We start from the raw sequence: 12,741 nt of genomic DNA, 5'->3' as shown, positions 1-12,741 counted from the left end.
CCTTCGGGCGTATTTGAACTCAAACTGAGGATTTGAGAAATATTTTCAAAAAGAGTAAAAGATTTTTGGAAATCGCAGAGCAGAGTCGTGTGTACGATCAGTCCGCGCCCGAACGGTGATTTCCCAAGATACCCTCATATTATGTGTTATGATATTGATATGATGTATTCTCATGCTAGAGTAGGCTAGGTACTCCTATTAGGACTAGAGTGGCCTGATTTCTGATGCCTTAGCCTAGGGAGAGGTGAGCTGCTATGAGATGCTTGAGAGTGAGTAGGTAGCAGCAAGGAGCTTATGAGAGATCTGTTAGAGAGTGCATTATGTATAATAGAGTACTTGGAACTTGGGATCCGAAGAGGAGGACTTGGGGTGTATTCTGATACGGTGCGGATAGTAGTAATGGTCCCGTACTACTGAAAGCACCAAGGCGGTGTACAGCCCAAGTAAGAATCTTTTGAATGCCAAGAATCAAGGAGGGATGATTTGTCGAGTGTGAGTATCCTCGAATGGATTCTAATTTATCGTATGGTGTATTTCAGAGGTAGAACATGGTGAGGACACGTCCTATGCCTGAGAGCAGTGGGGCTAGTGATGAGGAGATCCGCCAGATCATCCATGAGGAGGTGGCTGCGGCCAGAGATGTTCGGGTCTATTAAGACCACGTTGATTGAGACTTTCGACGAGCGTTATGCTGCTCTTTTTGAGGGTGCTGTTGCAGCGGCCACTGCAACTATTGCTGTCGCAAGGCCGTAGGGTGGTGATGCGTTGCTGTTCCGAGAGTTCAGCAACACAAAACCGCCGGAGTTTGACGGGACCCAGGACCCGGTGGCGGCTATGAGATGGATTTCAGACATAGAGGGGTGTTTCTTTACTTGCTCATCTCCTGAGCATTTGAAAGTCCGATTCGCGCTGAACCAGCTTCGCTTGGGAGCGAAGGACTGGTGGAAGTTTGTGACGGCACACTTTACGCCTGCTGAGCTTGCGGCATTGACCTGGGAGAGGTTCATTGCCATGTTCCGTGATTAGTACATTCCCCAGGTGGAGAGGGAGCGTTTGGCCTAGGAGTTTCTGACTCTCAAGCAGGGTACTGAGTCTGTTACGGTGATTACCAGGATGTTCCACGAGAGGGTGCTGTTCTGCCCTGAGCACGTGTCCACTGAGCAGGCACGTATGAGCCGATATTTGAGTATCTTGAGGAGAGACATTCGGGAGTTCGTGGAGAACTCCTCGTACCGGACATTTTTCGAGCTTCAGGCAAATGCCCGGAAGAGGGAGATTGAGCTAGAGACTCAGGCTAGGGAGGAGGCCGAGTCTCAGGGGAGGGATCGGCGACCGGCACAGTCCCAGCTAGCAGCCAAGCGGGCCAAGCCCACTGATCCCAAATCAGGGAGCCAGAAGGGCCGCACTTGTGGAAAGTGCGGTAGGGTCATGATGGAGTTTGTAGAGCTGGATCTTGCTACAGGTGTGGCAAGGAGGGGCATATGGCCAAGGACTGCCGCAAGGGGTTTGTAGTGTGTTTTCACTGCAACCAGACCGGACACCGGAAGGCAGAGTGTCCGCAGTTGCGGGGATCAGCTCAGGGAGCACCTCAGGGATCTGCCCTTGCCGCCATCAGATCTACCGAGAGTCGGCGAATGAAGGCCGAGACGTCGAGGGCACGAGGGAGAGCCTTTCAGTTGACTGCGGAGGAGGTCCGCGCAGCGCCCGATGTCGTGGCTGGTATGTATTCTTTCATGTATTTATTTTGATGTTGAGATATTATGCTTATATTATGTTAAGGGTAGGTACTTTTCTTGTGAAGTCTGTACCTGCCTTGGTGTTATTTGACTCGGGTGCGAGTCGGTCTTTTGTATCTTTGGCTTTTAGTCAACATATCAGTATTAGTCGTGAGGCGTTGAGTCGGCCTCTGAGAGTTTCCATAGCTAACGAGAGAGTGATATATGCCATGGAGGTGATCCGTGGGTGCGTATTCGAGATTTTTGGTGTTGAGTTCCCGATTGATTTGGTTCCCATTGCGATGGGTGATGTCTGTGTCATTGTGGGCATGGACTGGTTGAGTAGATTCAGTGTGGTAATCGACTGCGAGCGACAGCTGGTGACCATACGAGACCCCAGTGGGGGAGTTCTTACGGTGTGTACGGAGAGGGTACACGTTCTGGGTCAGCGTTTTGTTCGGCCGCTAGGGTGAGGCTGTGTCTACAGCAGGGCTGTAGGGGCTTTGTGGCGTATGTTATTGATACGCGAGTTGATTTAGAGAGGCCGAGGTCAGTTGAGGAGGTTCTGATAGTGCGTGAGTTCCCAGATGTATTTCCAGAGGAGTTGCCGGGTGTGCCTCCCGTGAGGCAGGTGAAGTTCAGTATCGATTTGGTTCCGGGGGCCACGCCTATTGCCAAGGTGCCTTATCGCCTTGCACCTGCAGAGATGCAAGAGTTATCCTCGCAGCTTCAGGAGCTGCTGGGAAAGGGATTTATTTGGCCAAGCAGCTCACCGTGGGGAGCGCCTATCCTTTTTGTCAAGAAGAAGGATGGGTCACACCGAATGTGTATTGTTTATCGGGAGTTGAACAAGCTGACAGTCAAGAACCGTTACCCGTTGCCAAGGATCGACGATTTGTTCGATCAGTTGCAGGGAGCATCTTGGTTCTCCAAGATCGATTTGAGGTCTGGATATCATCAGGTGAAGGTGCGAGATGAGGACATCCAGAAGACAGCGTTCAGGACGCGTTATGGGCATTACGAGTTTGTGGTGACGCCTTTCGGGCTCACCAATACCCCGACAATGTTCATGGATCTCATGAACCGAGTGTGCAGGCCGATGTTCGATCGGTCGGTGATTGCATTCATCGACGACATTTTGGTATATTCGAGATCTAGAGAACAACATGAGGAGCATTTGAGGGAGATCCTCGGAGTTCTGAGATCGGAGAGGCTTTATGCCAAATTCTCCAAGTGTGATTTCTGGTTGCGAGAGGTCCAGTTCCTAGGGCATCTCGTTAACCAGAAAGGGATATTGGTCGACCCGGCCAAAGTTGAGGTAGTGATGAGTTAGGAGGTGCCGATGTCACCCTCCGAGATGAGGAGTTTTTTATGGTTGGTAGGTTATTATCGGAGATTTATCAGGGATTTCTCTAAGATCGCAGTGCCACTCACCAGGTTGACCCGGAAGGGTGTCTCTTTTTTAATGGGGCCCCGAGCAGCAGGCCTCCTTTGAGACGCTTCGCCAAAGGTTATGCGAACCCTGGTGTTAGCCCTCCCGGAGGGGATGGAGGACTTTATGGTATACTGTGATGCGTCGATCTTGGGGTTGGGAGCGGTGCTGATGCAGAGAGGGCATGTGATAGCATATGCATCGAGGCAGCTGAAGCCTCATGAGACGAGGTATCCCACCCATGATCTAGAGTTGGGGGCAGTGGTGTTCGCGCTCAAACTTTGGCATCACTATCTGTATGGGGTTCGGTGTTCTATATACACGGACCATAAGAGCCTAAAGTATTTGATGGATCAACCTAACCTAAATATGCGGCAGAGGAGGTGGTTGGATGTGGTCATGGATTATGATTGTGAGAGCCTATACCATCCGGGCAAGGCTAATGTGGTAGCCGACGCCCTGAGTCGCAGGGCGGAGAGCGCCCCATTGCGGGATGTATGTTTGCGGTTGACCGTGATGGCTCCGGTGTTGGACGCCATTCGTGGAGCACAGGCTGAGGCTGTGAGATCGGAGAACCAGAAGAGAGAGTGAGTTGTTGGATTGGTATCGGAGTTCGTTACTGATAGTCGGGGGGTTATGACATTTCAGGGGCGTATATGGGTACCGTTTGTGGGAGGGACGCGTACCATTTTGATGTAAGAGGCTCATCGGTCGAAATTATCGATCCATCCTGGGGCCACTAAGATGTATTTAGACCTAAGGAGAGAGTATTAGTGGCCCTCTATGAAGAGGGATGTTGCGTGGTTTGTGGAGAGGTGCTTAACCTGCCGTAGGGTTAATGCTGAGCACCAGAGACCGCATGGTAAGTTGCAGCCGTTGGAGGTTCCTGAATGGAAGTGGGAATAGATTACTATGGATTTTATCATCAAATTGCCAAGGACTTCTAGGGGAGTCGATGCAATTTGGGTGATTGTGGACAGGTTGACAAATAGCGCCCACTTCCTTGCTATCAGTGAAAGTTCTTCCGCAGAGAAATTAGCAAAGATGTACGTGAGGGAAGTGGTATCTCGGCATGGAGTGCCGATCTCGATTGTTTCAGATCGGGATGTGTGTTTTACTTCCAGATTCTAGAAGAAGTTTCACGAGGAGTTGGGTACTAGGCTGCATTTTAGTACCGCATATCACCTCCAGACTAACGGACAGAGTGAGCGGATGATTCAGACGCTCAAGGACATGCTCCGGGCATGTGTGTTGGACTTCGGGGGGAGTTGGGACACGTATTTTCCCTTGGCAGAGTTTTCCTACAACAACAGCCATCATTTGAGCATTGGTATGCCGCCCTTTGAGCTGTTGTATGGGAGGAGGTGTCGGACCCCATTTGCTGGGAAGAGGTCGGGCAGCGTGTTATGGGTAGCACATAGATTGTGCTTCAGACGACAGAGCAGATACAGTGGGTCAGGCAAAGATTCTTGACCGCTCAGAGCTGCCAGAAGAGTTATGCGGATAGACGTCGATCCGAGCTCGAGTTCCAGTTCGGTGATTATGTTTTCCTGAAGGTATCTCCTTGGAAAGGAGTAATCCGATTCAGGAAGATGGGTAAGCTAGGGCCCCGGTATATTGGGTCGTTCAGAGTGATCGCGAGGGTGGGTAGGGTAGCATATCGTTTGGAGCTACCTGCGGAATTGGAGCGTATTCATAATACCTTTCATGTGTCTCAGTTGAGGAAGTGTATAGCCGACGAGTCGGCGGTAGTGCCGTTAGAGGACATTCAAGTGGATGCGAGCCTGAACTACGCAGAGAGACTAGTTGCGATTGTGGATCGAAAGATCAAGGTTCTGAGGAACAAGGAGGTGCCTCTGGTACAGGGTCAATGGCAACATCGGAAGGGATCCGAGTTGACCTGGGAGCCAGAGCGTGAGATGCGGGAGTAGCATCCGGAGCTATTTCAGGAATGAGACTTCGAGGGCGAAGTCAGATTCAAGTGGGGGAGAATTGTAACATCCGGAATTTCAGGTATTATATCTATTCATTTTATTTTGAGTTTTGTGGAAGAACTCGGCGAGTTGGTGCGAAGACTCGCCGAGTAGAGACGAGATTTCTCACCCGGATTAATGATCGGACTCGACGAGTCACATTGGTGGACTCGGCGAGTCTGTGCTGTTTAATGAAACCCTAATTTATCGGGCTTGGGGCCTATTTAAAGGGCCTTATGGCCGACATTTGTGCTCACCATTCCCCAGAGTGAAACCCTAGTGAGCTTGAGTGTTTGGAGTGAGATAAGGAGCCATTGTTGACCTTGGAGGTGTTATCTAGCAAGGGAAAGGGAGCAATAGCCAAGGGGAAACAAGAGGATCAACTTCCTGAAGATCTGAGGTCCAGAACATCACATTTGAGGTACTATTTTCGAACCATTCTCTGTTATGGTGATGTCCATGTTGATTTAGGGCTTATTGAGCCCTTTTGTGGCTAGATCTAGTGCTTCCTTGGTCCCTTAAGCGAGTTAGGTTCTGGATCTGGACCCTTGGAGGTCCAGAGTGTCCCTTTGTCCAAGCTTTTTATGAATCCATGGAGGTTTTGGATTGGGGTCTTTGTGCTTGAGGTCAAAACACCATTTATGAGTCATTAGGTGTGTTATGAGCGCCAAGACATGAACTTTACGTGATGAATAAGCTTAGAAGGACTGGATCTATGAGTTAGTGAAGCAGATCTGACCTCAGAAGTTTCCTCTTGAGCTTTCTTTATACTTTCCACAATGGTCGAGACAACTTAAATTCTCAACGCTCTTGGCCTTTTCCTTTCAAGATTGACTTTCCGACTGAGAGCATCAGCAACAACATTAGCTTTACCGGGATGGTAAAGTATCTCACAGTCGTAGTCCTTGAGTAACTCTAGCCAGTGTCGTTGCCTCATATTTAATTCTTTCTAATTAAAGAGATATTGGAGACTCTTATGATCAGTGAAAAGTTTGCACTTTGTGCCATAGAGGTAATGCCTCCATATTTTCAGAGCGAAAACTACCGCTGCCACCTCCAAATCATGAGTTGGGTAATTCTTTTCATGCTCCTTAAGTTGTCCAGACGCATATGCTATCACCTTCTCTCTTTGGGTCAAAACACAACCGAATCCAACCCCAGACGCATCGCTATAGACAGCAAAGTCTTCAACTCCATCAGGTAGAGAAAGTATCGGTGCCTCGAATAGCTTCTTCTTTAGCTTCTCGAATGCTTCTTTATGCTTATCACTCCAAGCATAAGTAGCTCCTTTGTGGGTCAAAGCTATTAATGGAGTAGAAATCGAAGAAAATCCTTGGATAAACCTTCGGTAATATCCGGCTAATCCTAAAAAGCTTCGGATCTCCGTGGGACTTTTTGGTTGTTCCCACTTTATTACAGCCTCAATATTTGCTGGATCGACCATTATCCCTTCTTGGTTGACAACATGACCCAAGAATTGGACTTCACGAATCCAAAAATCACATTTGGAGAACTTCGCATACAACTTCTCCTTCTTCCAAACTTCTAAGACTTCTCGCAAGTGTCTGCCATGCTCCTCTCGGCTTTTCGAGTAAATCAGAATGTCATCTATGAACACTATCACGAATTTATCAAGGAACGGATTACAAACCCTATTCATTAAATCCATGAATGCTGCTGGAGCATTGGTTAGTCCAAACGACATAACCAAGAACTCGTAGTGTCCATATCTAGTTCTGAATGTAGTCTTCTCGATATCTTGCTCTCTTACTTTTAGCTGACGATATCCTGACCTGAGATCGATCTTCGAGAAATAGCTCAAACCTTGGAATTGATCAAATAGGTCATTAATCCTTGGCAACGGGTATCTACTCTTTATTGTTGCCTTGTTCAGCTCTCTGTAATCGATGCACATTCTCATACTTCCATCTTTCTTCTTCACGAATAACACTGGAGCTCCCCAGGGTGATGAACTAGGTCTAATGAAACCTTTGTCCAATAACTCCTAAAGTTGCATTATCAGCTCCTTCATCTCCGTGGGTGCTAATCGATAAGGTGCTTTTACTATTGGCGTGGTCCCTGGTAACAAGTCTATTCTGAACTCCACTTGTCTATCAGGTGGTAATCCAGGAAGATCTTTGGGAAATACTTCCGGATAATCACACACCACTGGAATACTGTGCATCACCTTCTTTTCCTTCTTAGCATCAATCACGAATGCTAAGTATGATGTACATCCCTTGGTCAAACACTTTCTGGCTTTCATTAGAGAAAGGATTCCCGAATTTACTCTGCGTTTGTCCCCATACACCATAAACGAATCTTTCCCAGGCGGGTTTACTTTAACTATCTTCTTCTTGCATAATATCTCGGCGTCATTGGCGCTAAGCCAATCCATTCCCAACACGATGTCGAAACCATTAAGTTCGATAGGTAATAATTCCTCGTGAAACTTATTCCCATTAAGGTCGATTAAGATGTTTTTCATACGATGGCTAACAGGTACAAACTTGCCACTAGCAACTTTGACTAATAAAGCATTATCTAGTCTATCAATAGGCAAAGCTAGTTTTCTACCAAAATCATGCGAAATAAAGGAGTAGTTGCCTCCAGAATCAAACAAAACTTGAGCAGGTAATTCGTTTACGAGAAAGGTACCTAAAGCGACATCAGCTTCATCATTCGCAGCCTCAAGTGTCATCTGGAAGGCTCTCGCCTTCAACTTTGGTGGAATGTTGGGCTTAGCTACCTCCTTCTTCTTCGGACAGTCTCTCAAAATGTGCCCCTCTTCATTACAACCAAAACACATCCTTTTGTTGTTCGGACACTCATTGGAAAAATGCCCAATTTTTCCACCCTTGTAGCAGGTTACATCCTCACTACACTTCCCAAAGTGCTTTTTCTTACACTTATCACACCATTTCGCTTCGCCTCCTTTTCCTCCACCAAACTTTTTCGAATCAGATTTCGAAAATTTGCTTTTCTTACCAGAACCAGATGTTCCCTCAAACTTTCTCTTCTCACCAACCTCAACCTTGTTGGTAGTTCTCCCCTTAATCATGTTCTTAACAGACTTGGCAGCCCAAAAGCTGCCTCTAGAGTATGTGCCTGACGTACCGGCACCTCGTACTCCCATGGGAGTCCTTTTGCGTATCGGTCAACCTTTGTCAGCTCATCTGGCACGATGCGCAAAGAAAACTCCATCTTATCGGTGAAAGCGTTTGTGTATTCATCAACTGACATGCTGCCTTTCGTCAATGCCAAAAACTTATTCTCCAACTCCACTTCTTGTTCTCACCATTTTTAATCTATACACCGAATAAGGTGAAATTAGATCCTCATTCACGATAGATATTCAAATCATCCTTATCACTCCGAAACCTTTACATGCTATTTCTAATATCATAGACGTACGCTTAGAATCCTACACATATAAGGTTTCCAGATCCGGTCGACAACAGACCATAGATCCAAACAAATAATATCATATATGGCAACATATAACATTTAGCACATAAAAGCATTTTAGTGAACTTTCCTAAAATAAACTAGTGCTCGTGTCTAAAATATAATAGACACACATCTCACAATTTCACTTAGCATTCTAAGTTTAAATCTAGAAATCCCTTAAATTCCTAATTCGCTTAAACTAATGCTCTGATACCAACTGTGACATCCCCGAAATCTCGGCCAGAAAAGACGGATTTTCATAGATGCTTTTAAAATAATTTCAGAGTAAATCCTTTTGATTGGAAAGAGTTGCGGAATTTGTTCTCAAAAACAAAACGTGATAAAAGAATGTTTACCAAAGCATTGCATAAAAGAAATGTATTTTCATTATATAATCAAAACTCGGGATGTCATGTTCCGATACTGACCACAAAGCATAAACGATAACATTACAAGTCATTCAACAAATATATACATATACAGACTTGTAAACAAAACAACTTGATGGTTCATCCATCTCATGCCCTTGCGCCACTTCCTGTAATACTAATAAAACTGAGTGGGTCAGGCTTGGGAGCCTGGTGAGCATATAGGGTTTTCAACCCACAATAAATAATTATATTTAATTCCACCAACCAACGATAACCCAATTACCAATTCCCTTTATTCTCACTTTACATCCCTAAGACAACTAACATAAGGGACCTAGTCTAAGAATATTTCATCGGGGCGACAACACATGCTTCGGGGGTTCCTCAGCAATATAAGTCAAATAAGGCAACCATGAGGGGGATGGAGTACAACGAATGAACACCCAAGTTCATTAACACCTACAGGTGGCGAGCCTGCTAGCGTTCCACAGGACTGTCTAAAAAAGTCCGTGGTCATCATCTAAACTCCGCTAGATGACTGAATCAAAACAACAACGAGGCTTCTCATCTATTTATTACACACCCAACTATCTACCCATGTTCTATCCAACACATTAGTAGATAAAAATATACATTTTTATACATAGTTTAAAAACCGGTATAGCATGCTTTAATCAATACATATTCCACATAACAGATGAGGCACACACACATAACATGTATTTCATAGAAAACAAATCAGATCCATGAGATAAAAGAGAGTGAATATACATTCACACATATAACACAAAATATACACATAACACGTATTTCGTATAAAATACTTCATAATTATGCGTTAGAAGAAAGTAACCACACACTCACTTGACCAGAAGATGATCGGACAGCACTACGGCTTACAATAGTAATAATCCTCAGCAGATCTGGAAGATCTTCATAAAAATCGAACTTCTCGCGGGCAGAGCTTCGGCTCGGAAAGTCTTTTCTTCTCAGGATCTTCGGGTTTCGGAACTTGCTTCGGGTCTCGGGGTTGATACCGGGGCTTCGGGGGGTTAAAATAGGTCTTAGAGGGTGTATCGGGAGTGGGAGAGAAGGGATGCAACAACCATCGTCGGCTGGCCCTTCTAATCTATTTATAGGGCAAATTTGGCCCTTGCCACATTGTGGGATCCTTTTTCCATGTCATGGGCTTGGTCATCATTGCTTATGTCATTGCAAGTTGCATCTGGGGGACTCCCGGAGGTGTCAGGAGACTTGCCACGTCGTGGTCTCTGACACAGCTTTGGGGTTTCGCGCCCGGAACTTCAGAAATTCATAACTTTCGCATACGAACTCCGTTTTTGACGTTCTTTATATCGACACGAAGGTGAGATTATGCTCTACAACTCTCGTTTAGACTCCATTGGCTAAATTTGACTTTATTTTTAATATATTATAATTATATTACTTATATATTAATTTTAGTAGGCCGGGACAGGAAAACTCCGTTCGAAATTCATAACTCCTTCATCTGAACTCCGTTTTCGTCCGTCTTTCCGTCGTTGCACTACTATCGATGAGATCTTCAATTCTCATTTAGATCACTAAGGATAGATATCTATCAACCTTAAATTCACTATTTACATCGCGCTGGGTCGTGCTGGTTCTGTCGCGAAACTTCGACAGGTCATAACTTCTTCGTTATAACTCGGATTTCGGCATTCTTTATATATTCGGAAACCTCGTTTCAACCACTACAACATTATCCATAGACATCGGCTTTATCTAACATTTCATTTTGATGCTTATTTTTATTCTTAATTAAATTAAGTCACACAATTAAGCACATAACACATAATACTTAAATATTTCATCATTAATACTTCAAAAAGAGTTACAAGAGTTAACATAGACTATTACATCAATGATAATGCCTAGCCTGGAAACGCAGGCATTAGACTATACATCTTCGTCGCCCCGGGATGAATGGAGAATCGTGATTTGTGTGCCTCCTCCATCAAGACCTGGCGCACACCTCCATGATAAGGGACCCACACCCTATGGTGAAGAGTCAATCACCTTCGGCTGTCATAGTCGAAGGATGAAACCTACCCCACAATCCACTCACTCTTCCGATGTTCCTCCTTTATAGCCTCCTACTGAGCCTCCCGGATCCGCTCCAGAAGCGGAGTCACCACTGTCATCCTAAGACAGATATCCCTGATCGGTGCTGCCTTGCGGATAAGCGCATCGGCTATGACATTGGCCTTACCTGGATGGTAGAGGATCTCACAATCATAATCCTTCACCACGTCAAGCCACCAACGCTGCCTCATATTCATATTTGGCTAGTCCATGAGATATCTCAAACTCTTGTGGTCCGTGTAAATCGTACAACGAGCCCCATAGAGGTAATGACGCCAAAACTTGAGGGCGAACACAACAACCCCAACTCCAAATCATGCGTCGGGTAGTTCCCCTCGTGAGGCTTCAGCTGCCTCGACGTGTAGGCAATGACATGCCCTCTCTTCATCAATACCGCTCCCAAACCTGGGATGGATGCATCGCAGTACACCACAAAATCCTCCATGCCCATGGGCAGGGCTAAGATTGGCGCCTCGCACAATCTCTGTCTCAGCGTCTCGAACGCGGCCTGCTGCTCAGGCCCCCAGCGATACACCACCGACTTTTTAGTCATTCGGGTGAGTGGAACTGCTATCTTGGAGAAGTCCTAAATGGATCTCCGATAGTAGCCTGCCAAACCTAGAAAGCTCCGAATCTCAGATGGTGTCACACCCCGAAACCGATGGCGGAGACGTTCCGGGGTGGAGGACGTCATGTAAAGTATCACAACCAATGTAGATAGTAAGCATAGTAAACACAAGCATTATATTACATAGAAATATTTATATTTGTTTGAAAGAAAGGTAATACATGTTTTATAGATACAACAGTATAACAAAAGTAAAGATGAGACTTCTATACGCTCCATCTTCTCCAAAAGAAAGCGAGATACCTATCTAACGAGAACCTGAGAATACAAGCAGTTTTAAATATATCAGCATAAAGCTAGTGAGTTCATAAGCATGTTTTGTACGGAAAACCGGTTATTTAATCTCATGATAAATATTTCATATCCTTCGTTATAGATTGTTGTAACATCGAAACCCATAGTTACTGAGTTATAAAATACATATGCATGTTTTCCCAGAAAATTCCATATCTTCTAACATGTAAGTCGATTTCAATAAGATAAGAAAAACTCTGACTAATCACCAGTAGGTTAAGAGAAATTTTAAGTTATGATCCTGGAATTACCCTCCAGCACGAAAGTAGGTAGTTTTAATACATAAAAGTATAGATTAAGATCCCTGGAATACCCTCCAGTACGAAAGTAGGTAGTTTGAATACATAAAACTAAAGAAGAAAGAAAGAAATCCGTGAATAAAGTTAATTAGTTTAATACGTATTGTGAGTCGTATAACCATACTGATTTGACCCGTGACCTCCTTGACGTTCTTCAGGCGTCGATCGATTTCCGAAATTTGTCACCCCAGGCGTGCCCGCCTAACTGTAGCTAGCAGTTTTGGTGTGGGATTGTCAATCCCAAATAAATCTATCCACAAATTCCACGCTCTCCCTCTAGGAGACTCTGGTTATACTTCCGGTGAGGATTTACTTGTACCCCGAAGGATATAACGATGACGAGACTCACAAGCTAGTATTAAATAATTCACGGTACACTTGGTCGTTATCGAGTTTCGAAATTGTTTGGAACAAAGTAGAGTATAAATAATTAAACACAAAGTAATTATTTAGCA

The sequence above is a fragment of the Lactuca serriola genome, chromosome 4 (genome assembly GCF_051521515.1).
Source record: "Lactuca serriola cultivar US96UC23 chromosome 4, Lser_US96UC23_V15, whole genome shotgun sequence".
NCBI lineage: Eukaryota > Viridiplantae > Streptophyta > Magnoliopsida > Asterales > Asteraceae > Lactuca > Lactuca serriola.
This window is presented reverse-complemented; position numbering follows the sequence as displayed.